This window comes from Ursus arctos, unplaced genomic scaffold (assembly GCF_023065955.2).
Source record: "Ursus arctos isolate Adak ecotype North America unplaced genomic scaffold, UrsArc2.0 scaffold_6, whole genome shotgun sequence".
In the NCBI taxonomy this organism is placed as follows: Eukaryota; Metazoa; Chordata; class Mammalia; order Carnivora; family Ursidae; genus Ursus; species Ursus arctos.
In genome coordinates, this window is record NW_026623078.1 from 65,732,184 (window position 1) to 65,750,752 (window position 18,569).

The window sequence follows — 18,569 nt, forward strand, 5'->3', positions numbered from 1 at the left end:
CTCTTCAAGTTCATCCACATTATCTAAATATGGTTGGCACACAGTAGATGCTCAGTTTGACGTCTGCTGAGACAAATTATAGCACCAATCCTCTTGACTACAGATGTACATTTACGTGACTTCCTTTCATACAACAGTTTATACTCCTTGAGCGTGGAGGGTCCATCACCGCATACTCAAAGCTGACACAGGGCTCAACACACAGTAAGTGATAAAGAAATGAATATTGAGGGTTAATAATTAAATGAATAAATTAAGGGAAAACAGGTCTATGTGGAGCACCCTTGCTGACTCTACTAAGACTTTATTTGCTGAAGGGAATTGGCTGGCACTGTGGGGTTACACAGTGCATGCTTTGAGCTTTCCTGCCTTACAACTAATCTCATAACTGGTTGGGTGCAAGAGAGGTAAGCAGGGGTTATTTAACTTACAGAGACAAAGCTGGTTGGTGGGCATTGGGCCACAGCTGAGGCTCGTGGCTCCCTCTTAGCTCTACCCAGTGTTTGTTAAATAACCCCTCAGGTCAACTCACTCCCCTTTTAATACTTAGGGTCCAGAAGGCAGGGATCTTCTACTCTGCACTCCTAGAGAACTACAAAGAAACATCCATCTCTAAAAGAGCCAACCATACAGATTCTCATGAGACATAAACAGCCAGCTAACGATCTGGTTCAACAGAAATGCTCACAGCAGGAGCAAGGTGCACATCTTGTGTATGGGGCTGGGGTAGGTGGTAAAGAAGGCGGGGGGATGGCTGCAACTCAGTGTTGTGAATAATAACAAAGTCAGATCATGATAACCATTGCCATGGTGACAAGCCATTTCTATCTCCCCAGCATGCACATAACTTATCATTAGTCATCATCTCCACAATGTCAGGCTGACACAACCCAAGGAGTTATTAACGTCTCAGAACTGCAGGCATGGGACGGTTATACCTCGCTGTTTATTTCTGCTAAGAAAGAGCTACAAATAATCTCTCAGGTCTTTGTTTGCAGAGATTCTGTACCACACTGGAAGACTGGAAAGCATACCTTTGGCTTATGACCTTGATGTGTCCTGCTTGAAAAGATGCCACAGTCTGATTAGAAATATTCAGTTTGGAAAGGGCTCTGTTACTTGTAAGAGGACGTGATTTTTTGCCATTACAGAGCACTCTATCCTTTATAAAATCCTTGATAATTATTTTGTCAGGCTTATGTGAAACCCTCTGGGGAAGGTCCCTATTAAGTTCACTCTTTGATCAATGCATACGTGGGCACAGGGCTGTTTCAAAAAATCTGTTTATTGTGCTAGAATGAATGTATGCTAGAATGTGCTAGAAGTATTTTGACCTCTAGAATAGATACACCTAGACAGAAATATTATGGAAAACTCTGAAAAATTAGCTTGACTATTATTATTCTTATTATGACTATCATTATGGGATTTGATAATACCAATAGGATCGAATTTGCTACATCGCCTAACATATAGCAGATACTCAAAAATATCTGTTAAATAAGTAAATGAGTCCCCAACTTCAGACTTATAGTGGCTGGGGAAAGCAAACTCTATCCAATCTCAAATATTTGCTGTTTCCCAAATACATCAGACCGCTCAAATTCCAATGTCTTGGTCCACCTTCATCCTTCTGTCTTGAACATTCTTTTCCACTTTTATAAGATAAACTCTTGCACAGTCGATACTGATCTCACTTCTCCCTGGCCCCAGTCCTTCCCACCATCCTCTACTAATGGTAGAATTAGTTTTCCTTCCCTACATGCCACACTGTAAAGTGTGAATTTCTGTCAGTGTTGATTCCACGAACCATACTGTAGGATATGATAACAACCTCTGTATTAATGTCATCCAGCTCTCTTAAGGCCAGATGTGTCTTACCCAGCTTTGCCTTTCCAATGCCTGTATAGAGTAAGGACTCAACAAAAGTTTTTTTAAAAAAGTTGTCTCCAAGTTGGTTAAGCATTTGCCTTCATCTCAGGTCACGATCCCAGGGTCCTGGGATCAAGTTCCACATCAGGCTCCTTCTTCAGCGGGGAACCTGCTTCTGCCAGCCGCTCCCCCTGCTTGTGCTCTCTCTCCCTCTCTCTCTCTCTCACAAATAAGTAAATAAAATCTTTAAAAATAAATAAATAAAAATAAAAATGGATTCCAGTATACATGAGAACAAGATTCAGATGCAGTCAGAACTTATACATTGGAAGACTGGTGTATTGACTTGAATCGAAATGATTCAGAGTCACATAGCATGTAAGTGGTAGTCTCTAAAGACCTACCGAGATTTGGACATGGCTCTGTCTGATGCCAATGACTGTGTTCTTTGCACCATGAGGGATGTCAGGGGCTATGAGAGTATACTAGACCAAGGAGGGAAGGTTCCTGAAGGAAATCACTGAACTTAACATCTGCAAGTGCTGGGGAAGAGGTAGGTCCATAGAAGTGAGAATAGAACCAGGAAAAAAAGAAAAAAAAAGAAGCAGGGAAAAAAGAGAAATACCATTCCATTCCTTTAGATTTCACCAGTCACTAACATGCCAAGAGTGGAATCCCGTGACACAAGTCATTCTCCACAGCTGGGACAAGAAGGCAAAGCACGCTCACCATTTTGAAACGAGACTGTAGATTTCATGAAGGAAATTCAATTCTTGCTTCCCATCACATATGAGCACATAGCAGGCAGCTGAATAAATACTTAATGAACAAAAGAACATGAAACCAAAGCAATTATGTTGCTGGAGTGATGTTTCCAGCTCTCCTCACAAAGCTGTAGGCTCTCACATTTTAGTTGGGCTTATTTTTACCTCAGAGTTCTCAACGATTGTTGTGAAGGTAAAAACAGAACTTCTCTGAAGGAACGATTCTTATTCTGAGTCTTATCCCTACCATTTCTGTGTAGTGAAGGAATTTTCCGGAGAGGTCCCTTAAATACTTCACATCTCCAGGCAGTGTTACTTCAGTATCTTTTATAATATGAAAAGCTTTCCCCTGCAATCTTCTGCCTGGCTCTCCCCCCGGCGTGACTCGCTGAACCGCACGGCACCCCCGCTGCACCTGTGTTTGATCTCGCACACATTGAACTGCAGTCCTTGGGTCTTGGACTAAAGGCAACTGCCAGCACTTACATAAAGGCTACTTTGAGCACTCTGCCAAGGACTTGGGAGACGCTTTTTTCAAAGAAACAAATACATTTAGTTTCCAGAGTTAGCACGAAGCAAGGCCAAGTTTCATTCCCCCCCGGCCCCCACCTGCTCTTTTTCTCAATCTCGGCTGAGATGTAGCTAATTATATATAGGAGCTTAAAGGAGCAGTCACCAAAATCACGACTTCACATGGATTCTATGCTACAAGGAAATCTGGGTCAGGGTTGTCTTCCAGAAATGCAAATTAAAATAGTTCTGCCTGCGTGTCAGGGCGAACAAGCTTCACAACATGGTGGCACTAGAGGAAATGTAGTTAATTCGCAGGCTCACAATTGGTAACAATGTACTCTTTCATCTTCAGTGATAGAAATTGATTTTCTGAGCTTTTGCACATTGTCCCAAAATGCCTTCAATGCTAAATCCCAGAAGTGTCGACATGAAACAAGAAGACCCTGGTGCCAAGATCGAACTTTCTTTGGGCTTGAAGATGGCCTGAGAGTCTGGTTTCCTACCAGCATTGCTCTTCAGTTCTAGTGCGGGAGTTGTGCTCAATAGCTGGTTACCTCCCAGGCGCAGGTGAGCAGACTCTGTGACTGGATTTAACCCATGGTCAACATCTAAGAACATACAGGCATCTGTCTGGTGAAATTTAGCATAGCCTGTGTGGAATCCAGTTCACATAGGAAAGAACATAAACAGAGAAGTCATCAGTGGCCTCCTTTCTAAGTCTTAGCATCTGGAAATTTTTCCTGGCCTGACATTCAAGGTCATCCTACCTTGGCAGGATTTTATTCTACATTTTTCCTGATCTCACATGACATTTCAAATTGCACAATTGTCAAATAACTATCTGCATGTGTATTATATGCCCACACTCTACTATGCAACTTTACAAATATTCCAGTATTTGTAACTTTATGAATATTAAAACTTTATAAAACCTTACAAATATTACAAACATTTCATATTCTTCATTCATTCAAAAAAATTATCTTGAGCACCCACTATGCACTAGGCATTGTTCAAGGCTTGGGTACTAAAGCTTCACAGAGCTTATGTGCTAGTGCAGAAACACAAACAATATCAATGTGTGACACATTAATTAGTTCCAGAAAACCATGGGTAATGAGGAAATAGACTCAGGTGAAGAGAAAGAAGGTATAGGGAAGGGCATTAATTCAGAGAAACACCCTACCTAAAGCCCCCCTCCCACACCCCAACTGAATTATCAAAGATGTGAGTCATGCAAAAATCCAAGGAGAAACTCTTCTAAGCAGAGTCCAAGAAAGCCAAAAGCCTTTAGCTCCTATCTGGGTGCATTTGACAAATGTCTGAGAACAAATGAGGGGAAAAAATGATCGGAGAGGAAGTCAAACAGAGAGTCAATGACCTGATCAGATATGGCCTTGGAGGCCTTGGTCATGAGTTTATATCTTATTCTAAAGATAACAGGGAACTTATCTGTAGGTTTTAAATATCATTACATCTGCTGTTGGGTGGAGAAGAGATGATAGTGGGGAAGAGGAGAAAGAGAGAGACAAGAGGCTCTTGCAGAAGGTCAGGTCAGAGATGTCAGTGGTTTGCGCATGTGGGGTCCGTGGGGTGCATCTGGGACGTATTAGAAGGCACAGCTAGTAGGACATGCTCTTTTGATCTTGCAATAATTCTTTGAGATGAAGAAACAGTAACAGTGGGGCAGAGCTGTGGTATATTTAGAGATGGCTATAATAGGAATTAACCTTACAATAATCCAGATTGGTGACAAACTGAGCTGAGAGAAGAGGCAGAATCTATGGCAAAATCAAGAGGAGAATAGGTCAATTAGATAGATAACGTGGGCTGAAACAGTCCACAGTTGTTTTTCTTCAACTGCTACCTGGAAATTTCCAAGGAAATTCGTCAGTTTGGCTTTCTTACAGATAATCAGCCCTTCATTTGATGTGTTTCCACACCGAGAGCAACTCTGAGACTCCACCGTTTTTTACTTACTGAGACTGTTCATGTTACCATTTGACACATTTGCTTCTCTCTCATCACTGCTGATGAGTTACCAGGAAACAAACAAACAAACGGCTTTTTACAAACTTCCAAAGCTGCCTTTGTTGCTCTGTAATAACAAGAAAGAGAATGCTGTTGGCAAAATCTGACACGGCTGGCTGTTTGTTTTCTTAGAGGACCCAAAGGTGAATATAAATAATTTAAAATAGCTTTTATGATCTATCTGTCTGCTTTGGGGCGCCAAAATTAAAGGAAGGAGGCTAAGATTGAAGAGGGAGGAATATAAAAGAAATTTTGAAGGAAAGCAAAATTTGATTTGGCTTAACCAATGTTTACGGAGCAGTCATAGTGTGCAAGGAAGCCTCTATTTACTGAGTGCTACGTGCCTATGAACACGTGACTCCTGCAAAGACACAATACAAAGATACAGCTCTTATCATTTTATAGATAAGGAAATGAACAGCTTTAGAGCAGTGAGGAAAATCGCTCTTAACTCTTGTATCTAGAAAATGGCAGGATGCGCCCCCACCTGCACCTGCCTGATTCTAAAGTTCATGTTCTCAGTGATCACATGGACTGCTTCTCAATTAGGGAGCTCATCAGGTGTCCACTATCTCATGGGATGGGATGCGGAAAGGCTGTTAACAGCCAGTAGTGACTTACGGTCACCGAGAGAGGTTACACGGAAGAGCTGCAAGGTAGTACATGACTTAAACAGCAAGAGGGGGAGGCCAAAATGATGGGGAAAAGTGAGGAGTCCAGGTTATCACCTAATGACCTGATCGGTGTTCTCTGGTTTGCCCAAGCAATACTTTTTTGGCATATTTATTTCATTTTATTGATAACACATATATAATGTATAATAGGATGCATACATATTGCAAGTAAAACTAATCTATATTATATGTCATATGATATGGAGGGCATAGTATATAATGTAATATATAATACATGCTGTATATAATTTCATATAAATGTATAACTTTATATATACCTACATAACACTATATTCATAATACTTATATACCTATACTGTATATATTATATATATTTCTTTCACAGACTTGACCGACTGACTTGGTTTCAATCTGTATAAAAGAGAAAGAGCCACACCGGAAGTTGAGAGCTGTCAGTGTTTGTATTTGTATTTGTGTCAAGTCCCTTCATTTCTCAGGATCTCATGCTCCTCTTCCACACAATGAAAGGGTTGGACTAAATATTTCTAGGATCCCTGCCAGCTCTAAAATTCTTTGGTTTGGACATGAAGACCTGGCCAATAAGTTCTACGAATTAGAACTGGGCACTGGCGCTGGTGTACCTGTCAGCCCCTCTAGACTGTGAGCTCCCTGAGGTCAGCAGTGGGATCTTCTCCAACTTTGGAATCTAGCCCATAGGAATTGTCCGATAACTAAATAATGCTTTTCTTGTACGTCACTCTGTTTTATATGATTCCGTATCACTTTTTTATGTGAAAATATCACTTCAAATATGCTTTGTTCCTCATTATTTTGAAATAGTTTATTTCCAGCCTGTTAAAAATAAACAGTTCCTGTCAGCTGGGGTTTAGGTTAGAATCTCTTTTCAAAACGTTGCTAAAAAGGCTTCATAATTACTACATATTTATCCTTTCAACAAGAAATCTCAAAACAATTTACTAAGAAAGCTATTACTTCATAATTCAGACTGAGGGACAAAGGGATCAGTGACTTATTAAAGGTTAATAAATTATTCACTGATTGGGACTTGTGTTGCTGAGCCCCGGAATCACAACCTTCAGTATAAACCCAAAAGAGAAGGCAAAGGAAATAGTACTCAGAGGTTCTGTATACCCAGTACACTTAGCATAATCAGTTTACCTGTGTCAATTTCATTACCGTTTATAAATAGGGATGCTGCCTCCTGGGAAAAGAAAAGCTTCCCTACTCTTTTTTCATCTTCAAGCAGAGTAATTCACCATTCAAATCTGTCCTGAAAGGGGCCCAGAATTTATTTCAGTAAGCTCTGAGAAAGGAGGGCGCTCTCTGCAGAAGCAGCCCCTCTGGGGTTTGATTGGGGTTGAAGGTGTCCTAGGTTAGGTGTTACGTGTCCCTCAACCATTCTTTCTGTCTGCCTTCTTCATCAGAACCATGTTTGAAAATCCCTTTATCTTCCTTGGACCCTGCTAGGCTGCTAGCCAAAGGAATACATGCTAATCCTCCTCGGCCTGTCCAGAGAGATTTAGCTCTCAAAGGGGTTTCAAAGAAAAGATTTTCAGCAGTCCTGGAAGGGAAAAGGATTGTTGTCTATAAAGAAATGGGTCACATTTACTTATTTTTGTGAGTGACTTGCAGATGCTTTGGGAAACTTAGGAACGTGTATATATATATATGTGGGTGTCATCCTCATTTCAGTATTTCAGGGAGAAATCTTAAATTTATATAAATTTGAATAAGGCTAACTGCATACTCCAGATGAGCTTGAATTATGGAATATTCAGCACTAAAGAAATGTTCTTTTGTTACTTTCCAGCACAAAATTAATTCTGATTAAGAAAATTGTGCCTAATCAAAGTCCTAAGGGAATTTGCTTTCTTGAGTAAATAAGAATTGGTTCAAATTAGATTGCTTCATGGTAAACACAACAGACTTTCTCCGGGCACTTTACACTTGGACAAACTCTGTTTCACCACCATTTAGAATATTCCCTTTGTAAACTTATTTACACTTTCAACTGCACAAAATTTGTGTCTAAGAAAATAGTAGAGAAAGAAGCGAGTTGTCTCCTGTCAATAGTGCACACTTCAGATCACACCTGGTTCCAATTCCAACTTTGCCACTTGCGGGCTGGGTAGCCTTGGGGATATTTCTTAACCTCTCCAACACCTCAGATTCTCCTTCTGTAGGAATGCTGACAAACACCTCCCAGGGGAGACAGTTGTATGAATAAGATAACATAGTCATAGTGCCCAGCAGCTGGTAGAAATTTTAAAAGCTACTTTCCATTTTTAAGCCAAATCTTGTCCCAATTGCCCTAAATGTTGAAATAATTGAGATTGAATTTAAAAAGTATTTACTCTGTTATCTGTGTTTCTCTCTTTGCTATGCTGACTTGACTCTTTCCCCATTATGTTTCTCTAATAAATATTTTTTAAATGTGACTTGTGGTAAATTAGAAAAGGTGAGTTGGCCTTCTCTTTTCCTTCGGGGAAAGGAAATGACAAATGACGATTACTAAAGAAGTAGTCACCTTTCCCTAACCCCAACCCTATTGCCAATTTATAGATATTCAAATTCACAGTTATAGAAGTCTAATGGCAGAGACATGTATGAATTTGGAGATTAATACAATGGAATAAAACATATTAAATTTCCTCATCTCCGTAAGGTACTTGTGTAGTTATCAGTCAGCTGTGTGACCTGGAACAAAACACTTCAATTCTTAAAGAATCTAGTTCCTTGGGACGCCTGGGTGACTCAGTCGGTCAAGCATCTGCCTTCTGCTCGGGTCATGATCCCAGGACCCCGAGTCCTGCATCAGGTTCTCTGCTCCACAGGGAGTCTGCTTCTCCCCCTACCCCTCCCCCTTGCTCATGATCTCTCTCTCTCTCTCTCTCTCAGGCTCTTTCTCTCTCAAATAAATAAATAAAATCTTAAAAAATAAAAATTAAAAAAATTAAATGTCTTAAAAAAAAAAAAGAATCTAGCTCCTCAACCACAAATAAGAAAATATTATTACAGGGATTGAAACGTGAACTAGCTGCTGGGACCAGACACATGTGAATGAGGCACAGGGACCACTGGGTTTGATACTAAATGGTGGCTACTAATTAAAAAATTAAAATTAAAAAAGGGGTCCAAACGGTGACCTCCACTTTTAATGGTCTTGTCAGCTTCCTCCTGCTAGGATTCATCAGAAACAGGCCTTGTCTGTAATAAGTGACAGTAATAGATTTCCTTTCACAGAGCTCAACTTGTCTTATTACCGTGGTTTTGTGAGAATCAAAAAATTCTTAGAATTTCTGAACAGTGGATAGCCCAAAAGATCTCGTACATCCATACCAGAGCATAGGAAGGAAGGTGATGAAAGAAATGTCTCTAAAAGGTCATTTTAAGATCATGAATCATGTTTTATTGCTTTCAAGGAGGAAACTATGGTTCCCTGGTATCTCAGACTTCCTGAAATTCTCCCCGGGACTTAGGAAACTTAGCACGACGTGTACAAATAGCCAACTTGTTTTGATTCTCCTTCTTTCCCCCAACGGACATATGACTATATGCATTTTTATAGGAGAAAATGTACATGTATTTGAACATAGAATTGTCCTATTTCCTGCAATAGAAAAAAAGCAGAACCATGTTCTACTCGTTTATCACTCCCCATGATAGTATATTTCAAGTTGTTATTTTTTTTTTTAAGTGAATACTTGATCTTTGGTGACTAATTAGAAATCTGTGAGTTTCTGCTGTGAATTCTGTCTGTATGCATCAGTACTCACATCCGTGACATAAGAGCTTCCAGGAAACAAAATCCATCATCCCATTCTCACTCTGTAACTCTGAGCAAAGAGCCAACTTGCAACAACTGTTTTAACTAAGCAGCATTATAACAAACCCTGTGAAGGCGGTCTGTTTAGCAAGACCAGGCAGCAAGGCAGGAGAATGCACTTTTGAAGGATGATGATTGGTGGTGAGTAAGAGAGTGTCTAAGAAACTAATAAAGCCACAATGCAGCAACAATCGCTTTATTATTAGATGTTCAAGAACATCAAGGAAGATTTATATCTTCTTTTAACTTCACCCTGAGACAGTTTCAAATTCAATTGTTCCGTTGTTTTACAGTACAGCAGAAGTTCAAGAGGAGAATGTCTTTCAACAGGCTTATGATGATTTAGAGTAGGTTTAATCAACTTCTGCTCTCTCCAGGAAGATTACTGACGTGACTTAAAAAGCAAGAATGTCCATTGATTTCAACCTCAGAGAGGAGGAGAGATGCTAAAAGCTCATTATGAACAAATGCATTTGCATGCGGCCGACTTCACATTCAGGGAGTGAGCAGAGATTCACAACCCGGAATCCGAAACAGAGTATTTAGAATGTACAACATGGTGTGGCTTCTAATGTAATAAACAGAATTCTTAGAGCCTCAAGGCTGTTAGCATAAATGAGCTATTCTCTAACTGCAAACTTAATCCCCACCTTAAATAAATTTAAAATCTCTATGTGTATATGAGGAAGTAGTTTCTAAGTGAAAACCAGTGGGTCTGTCTGGGGATTTACGTGAAATGTCTTTATTTTCCGAGTACGGTCCATCATCTCACATTCTGCTTTCCACACCGTGATTTCCAGCCACGCAAAATTATCCCCAATTCCCTGTATTCTGAATTTGCTTCACCTCTGCTTGGAGCCAAGGATAACACTCTTGAATGCTCTTCCCATCCATTTTGCATCCTAATTATCCTTCAAGGCCCAATTCAGATATTACCTCTTTCAGAAAACCTTCCCTTATCTTCCCAGATGGAAGGAGCATATCTTTTTCTTAACCCCCATAGCTGTAGTATGTGCACAATGATGACACTTTCTATTTTACACTGTGGCCATATATAGATCCTGTTTCTTATTTCCTTGACTGGCTCCTCTAATTCAACTTTGTAGCTCTCACAGTACTGAAAACGGTCTTTTGTCCCCAAGAGACTTCCCTTACAATGAGTCAGAGGAACCTAAAATTCCAGTCACTGATATTCCTAGGTACACAGAGAAGTGCTGTACGATGGTCAGTTTTCATTCCTTTATTCCAGAAATATTTATTGGGTGCCCGCTGGGACCCAAACACTGTTCTAGATACTGGAAACACACAGATGAACAGGACTGCTTACGTTCTAGTGAATAAATATACAAGAAAAAAAATATGATTATAAATAGTGTATATCACAAATTAAATTATAGAGGATGTGATAGTAAGTGGCTGGATGAGGAAGTATTACTGAAACTGTAATCCAAACCACAACAAGGAAGCAACGAGCTACGGAGAGATCGGGGAGAAAGACACAACATTCCAAGAAGAAGGGTGACATGCAGAAAAGTTATAAGACAATGAAGCTTGACATATGTGTCAGTCAGGATTTGGGCAGGAAAGTAGAAGTCACTCCAGATTTTTCAAGCAGAAAGGGATTTAACACAGGAAATTAGAGGCTTTGGAAACCTATGAAAGGCTCTGTGATCAAAAGTCAGAGATAGCCCCATGTAACATTTGGAAAATCTGTACATAGAGGAATCAAAGGAAACTACCAACAAAATGTGTAATTCTCAGGAGGACACCCAAAAGCAAATATAGGTGCCATTACGACAGGTCTGCATATTGATGGAAGTGATTCAGGAGGCAGTAATAAATTAAGAATGCAGAGGGAAAGTGCAAAATTTTAGACAGATTGTTCTTGCAAAGTCTACAGGGGATGGGACCCAGAGCTTTGATGGGAATGAAGACATTTCATCCAGAGTGAGAAAAGAGAAGGCAGACGTTGTAGGAACCAATGCGGGTGGCATTGTAGATTTTGGAGTCGGGAAAACGAAGTGTTCCTCTTCGGCAGATTTTATTTAGTTTCAGTGATGAATGAAGGAAGTCACTAGCTGACAATGTAATGTTGGAAAGAAGAGGTGCAAGGATTTCCGGTGAGAAAAGTAACTCTGAAACAGTCATTTTGGAAACTGGCAATGCTAGGGAAGTGATGTAAAACTGAACAGCAATACTGAATACCCACATGCGAGTCAAAATCAGGATTTTAAGATGAAAGCGGCCATTGGCAAACTTGTTCTTTTCTCCACAAATGTGCAGCTCCTGGAATGTGGGCAAAATAGGTAGGTAGTTTGATTTATTTAGACTTGTGGCTTGGCCAAGTGAGCACAATACAGGAAGGGAGGTATAAAGACATTCAAGTGCTTGCAAGGGTGTGCTGGTAATGACGAACAATGGAAACTACAAAGGAGACATGTGAAAACGTGAGAAGGTTGATACAAACAAGTGGTAGAGTCCATGAATTAGAGGACCCAATAGAATCTGGGTTTAACTGGTAGAGTATTGGTATGAGTGTGTGGGAAGGACAGGAGGTAGTGGTCAGAAGTGGGTCGCGGGTTAGGGCAGTTGTTGGTGAGGAAGTGGTCAAAGGTATGTCCTTGAAAGGGTGTCAAGTTGCTCCGAGTCTTTGTGAAGCTATTGAGATAAAAAGATCCTGACCTTCTGGTGTTTGTGATTCAAGCTTTCCATGTGTCTTTTTATACTACTGTTTCTTATCTATTTGAAAGAATAAAAATTTAAGAGTGAATTAGAAATTAACAAAAATATTAGAAAGCCAGTAGAGATTAAATGAGATAGTAGAAAATGAGTTCTGATTTTTTAAAGCTATCTTTAAAGGCCAACTGAGACCCTTTGCTTGAATGTGAAGACCTGAAACAAATCAACAATGTCCCACATAATAACAAGATATGTCTTGGCTCCAGGAAAAAATCCCATAAGAAACTGGGTCATGACCGAGGTTCCCAGAATCATAAGTGGAGGATCCTTTGCCCTGCACTTCAGGCAAGAGTTTGGACTACAATGATGGTGGTAATTCACAAGATGGTACGACAGAAATGCTGACGATGACACTAACTGAGCACTGAGTATGTGCCAAGCGTTTCACACTGGTTTGTTTTTCCACTTAATTATCTCAACATATTGTGTAGGTAAAGAAACTAAAACTTAGAGAAGCTCAGTAATTTGCCCAAGTAAACAAAACTAGTAAGATTAAAACTCTGGGCATTTTGACTCCAGAGGTCATCCTCTTAACGACTTCAATGCACCACCTCCCCCTCTAATGTGTGAAAGAAACACAGAACATCTGTTCGAGCTGATCTTTCCCGTTGGCTAACGGAAGACTGACAAGTCAAGGGTGATGATGGAAAAAAAGCAAAGCCACAGGATTCAAACAGACCAGGGTCGGAATTATAGTCTGGCCACATATTCACCATGGGATCTTAGGCAAATTACTTAATCTCTTTGGGTCTTAGTTTCTTATCGATAAAGATAAAGAAAATATCAATGCCTTACTAGCATTAATGGACAGATTGAATGAGATAGCAATCTGTGTCGCTCTTGGTATCTTTCTTCCTCCTTTGTCTAGCTGAAGGGGATGGAGCCTATTCACCTTTACCTTACCTAAAGTATCTAGGAAGTACCTTGCAGATAACTAGTGACACAATCAACGGATTGATGGATAAGGGAAGACCGATTCGAAGTTATGGTAGATTAAAAAGAAGAGAGGTGTGGAAGAGATATGAGATATACTGCTGGCTGACTATCTGCCTGCCCCCAGCCCCACACTCTCAATACTTTAGCAGTTGGGCAGCATCTCATGACTTGTTTTGGCCAATGAGCTATGAGCAGAAGTGATGTGTGTAACTTCCGGTGGAAAGCACTTAAGAGCCAGATTCAGTGAGTGACTTCCCAGCTCTCTCCTGTCCCATTGCAGCAATTGCATACAATCTGCATGGAAACAAAAGGGCCACAGCATGGGAACAGCCAGGATGTCTGAGGTGCTGCAAGGAGCCTGCCCGGGAGGTACAGGGCTCCAACCACACTTTGAATAAGATATCATTTTATTCAATTAATTTGTTTCTGCAGCGTAAGCAAGCTTATCTCGCAGCATATTAAAAGCTTTTTTTTTTTCCTTTTTGGCCAGAAAATCATCTTTCTGGCATGTTCAAATTGTTGAATTTATGACCAGGATCATAATAATTAGAAATAATGTCAAGGATAAGGAAAAAAAAAAACACGAACAGAAAAAGTGCCTTGAATAAAATTTGTGATTTCAGCAGCTTCACAGAACAAATCACTGATGCCGTATAATAATTAAAAGGCACCATCTAATTTAAGCTAGGAGATTCCTATTTCAGTGTATTAGAATATTTTATTAGAGCTCATTTTCTCATATATTTCAGATCTCAAGTATGAAAAGATTTCAAAGGTCATCAAGTGTGACTTCCTTACTGATGAAAACATACGAGGTTCACAGCACTTAACTGAGTTTCCCAGGCACCTTAGCGACTGAAGGGCAAGGCTGGCCTTAAACACGCCTCAGCCATGTCTTTCTAACCTTGCACCCAGAGACCTCTTCCATTGTTATAATTCCCTGATGACACCTGTGTGCTCTGAAAGAGTTAATGTATTTTCCAAAGGGTTATTTTTTTTTTTTTTTAAGTTTTGAAGAAAGCCAAACTGGATAACAGCCATCAGAGTGTTTGATCCCTCTTGAGGGTGCTTATCCAGAAAATGTTAGAAGATAAAAGTTATCCCCACAGAGAATCTCAGTAAAATACTTATATGAAAAAAATGAACACTAGCTACCCAACTGAGAATTTACATAAGTCTTTAGAGGATTGATGCCAGTGAAGTCAGCAGTTCTCCCAGGAGGATAATGGGATCACGTCTTAATTCTTTTCATTTTTTATTTTTGAAGTTCTACCACTAGGTGTATCTGAATGAGTCAGCAGAAAGTGAATCTCGTTAAAGAGCTGGTCTGTGAAAGGCACGGTGTTTATCACACAGTAATGACTTATCTGTTTGGAACAGTTTCTAAGTTTTCTGCAGAGCCCAACTTTTTCCCTGGTTTTCCCTGCTTCCTTAAAAAAAGAAAAAGTTCTAAGGCCCCTACCTAAAGTATTAATAAATTCTTATCTCCCTTCAAAAAACTCAAGAGATTTTGTTGTTAATCAAAATAATAGGAACAAGTGTCAATCCCACATTTTTCTCACACTTCACGGGATTCTCAGGAACTTCTGATTAATTTAGGTTTTGGGGATAGCAAATGTCTTCTGTGTAGAAATAAAACATGGCAAAGAATAAAAATAAAATAAAAAACAGCCCATGGTTACAAATGTTCTCTCCATGAAAGTGTATCCCATAGAAGAAGCATGTCACCATGAACAGAAAGCAGTGGATTTCCAAAATACTCTAGAGCCAACATTCTAAGTATATTTAGATTTATGTATTTTGTTTCAGCCTTCTTATTTGACTTATCATGAGTTTTATCAATGAAGAAATATCAATGGCATTAAGAAGAAAGAAAAATGAACATGGCTCTTTCAACAGCAATTATCCTTGGAATTTTCAAACCATTGCAAACTGCTCTATCCCTGAGATTCTGATTGACGCCTTTGATACCTCTGAGTCAAATGGGGATGGGTACTCATACCCTTGTACAATTCTACTTCCTATCAAATATTTGAGTATTTGCCAATTAAACAGTCGGAAGTATCTCAAAATTTTGATTTGCATTGCTTTATTAGTGACATTAAGCATCTTTTCACATGGCTTACTAGTGTATTAGTATTTTGTCTTCTGTGATTTTTCTTTTCCAAAACATTTCTTACCCCTTGCTTATTCATTTTTTCTCATTGATTTATGGGATTTTTATAAACACTGATAACCTCCTATATGTGAAATGTATGGAAAATATTTTGCCCAGGCAGGAACTTACATGTTAAGTATATATGGCTCCTTTGACTATACAAAGATTTTTATTTATCATATATCAAATATGTCAGTCTTTTCTTTTATGGCTTTTGGGTTTGGTTCATGCTTAGAAAGTCCTTCCCCATTCCAAGATATAAAAATATTCTCCTAAATTTTCTTCTGGTGTTTCCCCAGGTCTCTTCAATGCCAACCCTATATATCTAGTCATATAACCATATAACTGTATTACAGATTATAAACCATGATGGTGAAGAACATAAACTCCAAAACGAGTTGTTATGGTTCACTTTCTGGCTTCACTTACTACCAATGGTATGACCTTGAACATCTGAGAAAAGCAGTAAAAGTAGTTGTTGTTTGTATTGAAAGGCTGTTAATGTTAATCAATTCATTCATATGAAGTATTTTGAATGGTGTTGCATAAATATTAGCCATGTGAAGGCACTGGACATCATTTCTCTCTGTAAGCCTAGTCTGAGCACAGTTCCTGGCTTACAGTTCACACTCAGCAAATAAAAAGCTAATCAATTCATTCAAAATATGTCTTCCTCATTCCTTTTTCATAAATGATTTATTACAAAGTCCGCCTGGCCATAGTGCCCATAATCATCTCAGCACCTCTTAGCATAAATAGTTGTTTTGATTCTCGATCAGTCTTGAGGCTCTTGGATGCAATATGTGAGACAATTTTGCAGTAAGACTTAAACCAATCTATATGACTATATGAGGTTAAAATGTGGTCTTTCCTCACCTATCCCATCATGGCCACAATTCTTTGGAAGGCAATGAACATCTGCTAGCCGGGAGGTTTAAATAGGGACCTTCCATCTTTTTCTCTCGAGTGTGCATGTATTTTCATCTTGCAGCCTCTACCTAGTAGCTCAGTGATGATTTGCATGGTCATTGGAAAGAATCCATCCTTCTTTGGCACCAATAAATCAGACACTGAACTCTGGGACGTGGGGAGTTTTTGCCCTGGAGGATCCTACACCTTCACAAGAGGGAAGGGAATGACACTGAAAAGACACAAAAGTACAGAACCCCGAAGCTCTGTGTGACAGAGTCGCTGAAGTTATTCAGAGAACTGAAGCTGGAAACTGAGGTCGGGTCTCCCTCAATGTATCAGATAATGCTCCCTGCAGCACGTGTTGAGAGTGCAGAGACCCAACTGCCTGCCTCAGTTCCAAAAGCCATTCATTTCCCATGTGTCACCAAAGCTATACAAGATTTTCCCTCTTTCACTGTTTCGATGTTATTGGTAGCCAGGTCAGCAAACCTCATGGCTTAGCTATCACAGAAGATGCTTTGCATGCTTCTTCTAGGCTTTGTTCTTCTTACTAATAGATTGGAACTAGAGGAATTTGGGAAATTCCCTCTTTCTCAGGAAACCCGGTCAAAAGCTAGCTCCTTACTGATAACTATTACCTCGAATGTCAGAAGTTTAGCATTACCTTGTTGCTTCTCGATTCTTTCCTGTGCTAACAACTGGATTTTCTCTTGGTGGATGGATGCCTCAGTCCCACTAGGGAAGTCTATGAACCTGAAAATCAAAGAGAAAAACGTATTAGCATTTTTCTAAAAATATTATCCTGACTAAAAATGTGTGGCTTTGAGGCAACCATCAGGCGTGTTGTGTTGTTTGAAGTGGATAATAGGTAATTTTGTTCGACTAGAAACTAAGAGGCACAGTAGGTCAGAGTAGTGCTGTAAGAAAAACAATTTAGTAAGGAATTTGAATCCTATAGCATTTGAGCTTAATTTGATGGAGAACCAGAAGCTTTTGTTTGCTTCCATGAAGAAGGGTATTATGATCAACATGACACTTTGGAGCACAAATCGTACACTTCATATAAAAACAGGAAATGTATTGTGAAGGGTAAGAATGGCACATAGTAAGGGGAAGTAAAGCACCTGTGAGCCTGGTGAAATCATTCTGGGGAGAGGGGGGGAAGTGTCTCTACCCTCAGCAAGGCTTGCAAATCATATGGAAAAAAATGGACATAGCCTATATTAGTCATTTACGCACCACTGGAAAGCAATAGTCAATGAAATCTAACATTTAGCTCAAAGCCCATGTCTATAAGACAGAGCTGCTGAGGTTATATAGAGCACTGAAGCCGGGAGAGCAATGTGACTCTCAATCCATCCGCTGCATTCTCTACCTTCAGCTCACGCCTTTTCCTTAGTGACCAGTAGAGGGCAGTGATCCTCTGAGGTAGGTGCGATGATCATTCCCATTACACAGACGCATGGATGAAGTTCAGGGACATCAAATAACATGGCCAGGGGCACATGCTTTGGGAATGGCAAAGCAAAAATTCTACCCCAGACCCTCTGACTCTGGAACCTGTACGTTAACCCACTGGTCCTTTAGGTCTCTGCTACAGACCTTGTGTGATTCAGGAAGCAAGGAGGGACTTGGGTGAATTGACTGTAGTGGCCAATAAGAAAAAGGATTTAAGATGACTTCAAGGTTACTAACTGTCAACAAGTACCAGTGATGGAGATAAAACATTGTAAAGGGAACTGAGAGTTTCATAGGAGAAAATTTAAGCTCTTCGGTCCTTAAATAGCTATTTATCGAGGATAAGTTGAGGATCTAGGCACAAGTGGCCACCAGACACTGTGCTGGTTTCTGGAGATAAAGAGGTGAAGGAGAGAAGTCCTTGCCTTCAAAGAGCTCACACTAGCAGGGGAGTTAGATTCCCTATTTATCTCTAATTACCACCATAATGAATTTGCTTAAATTTAATATAATGTGCAAAGCATATAGCTCATAGTAAACATCCAGGTATGACAGGAACTCAGAGAAAGGTACCTATTTGAGACAGGGATGAAGAAGGCTTCTGAGATAGTGGTGTACACATCGAATTGTAATGGAAAAGAAATGGCACTAGATGGCAAAGGGGGTATATAGTGGTGCGCAGAGGGATATGCCAGGACCAGCGA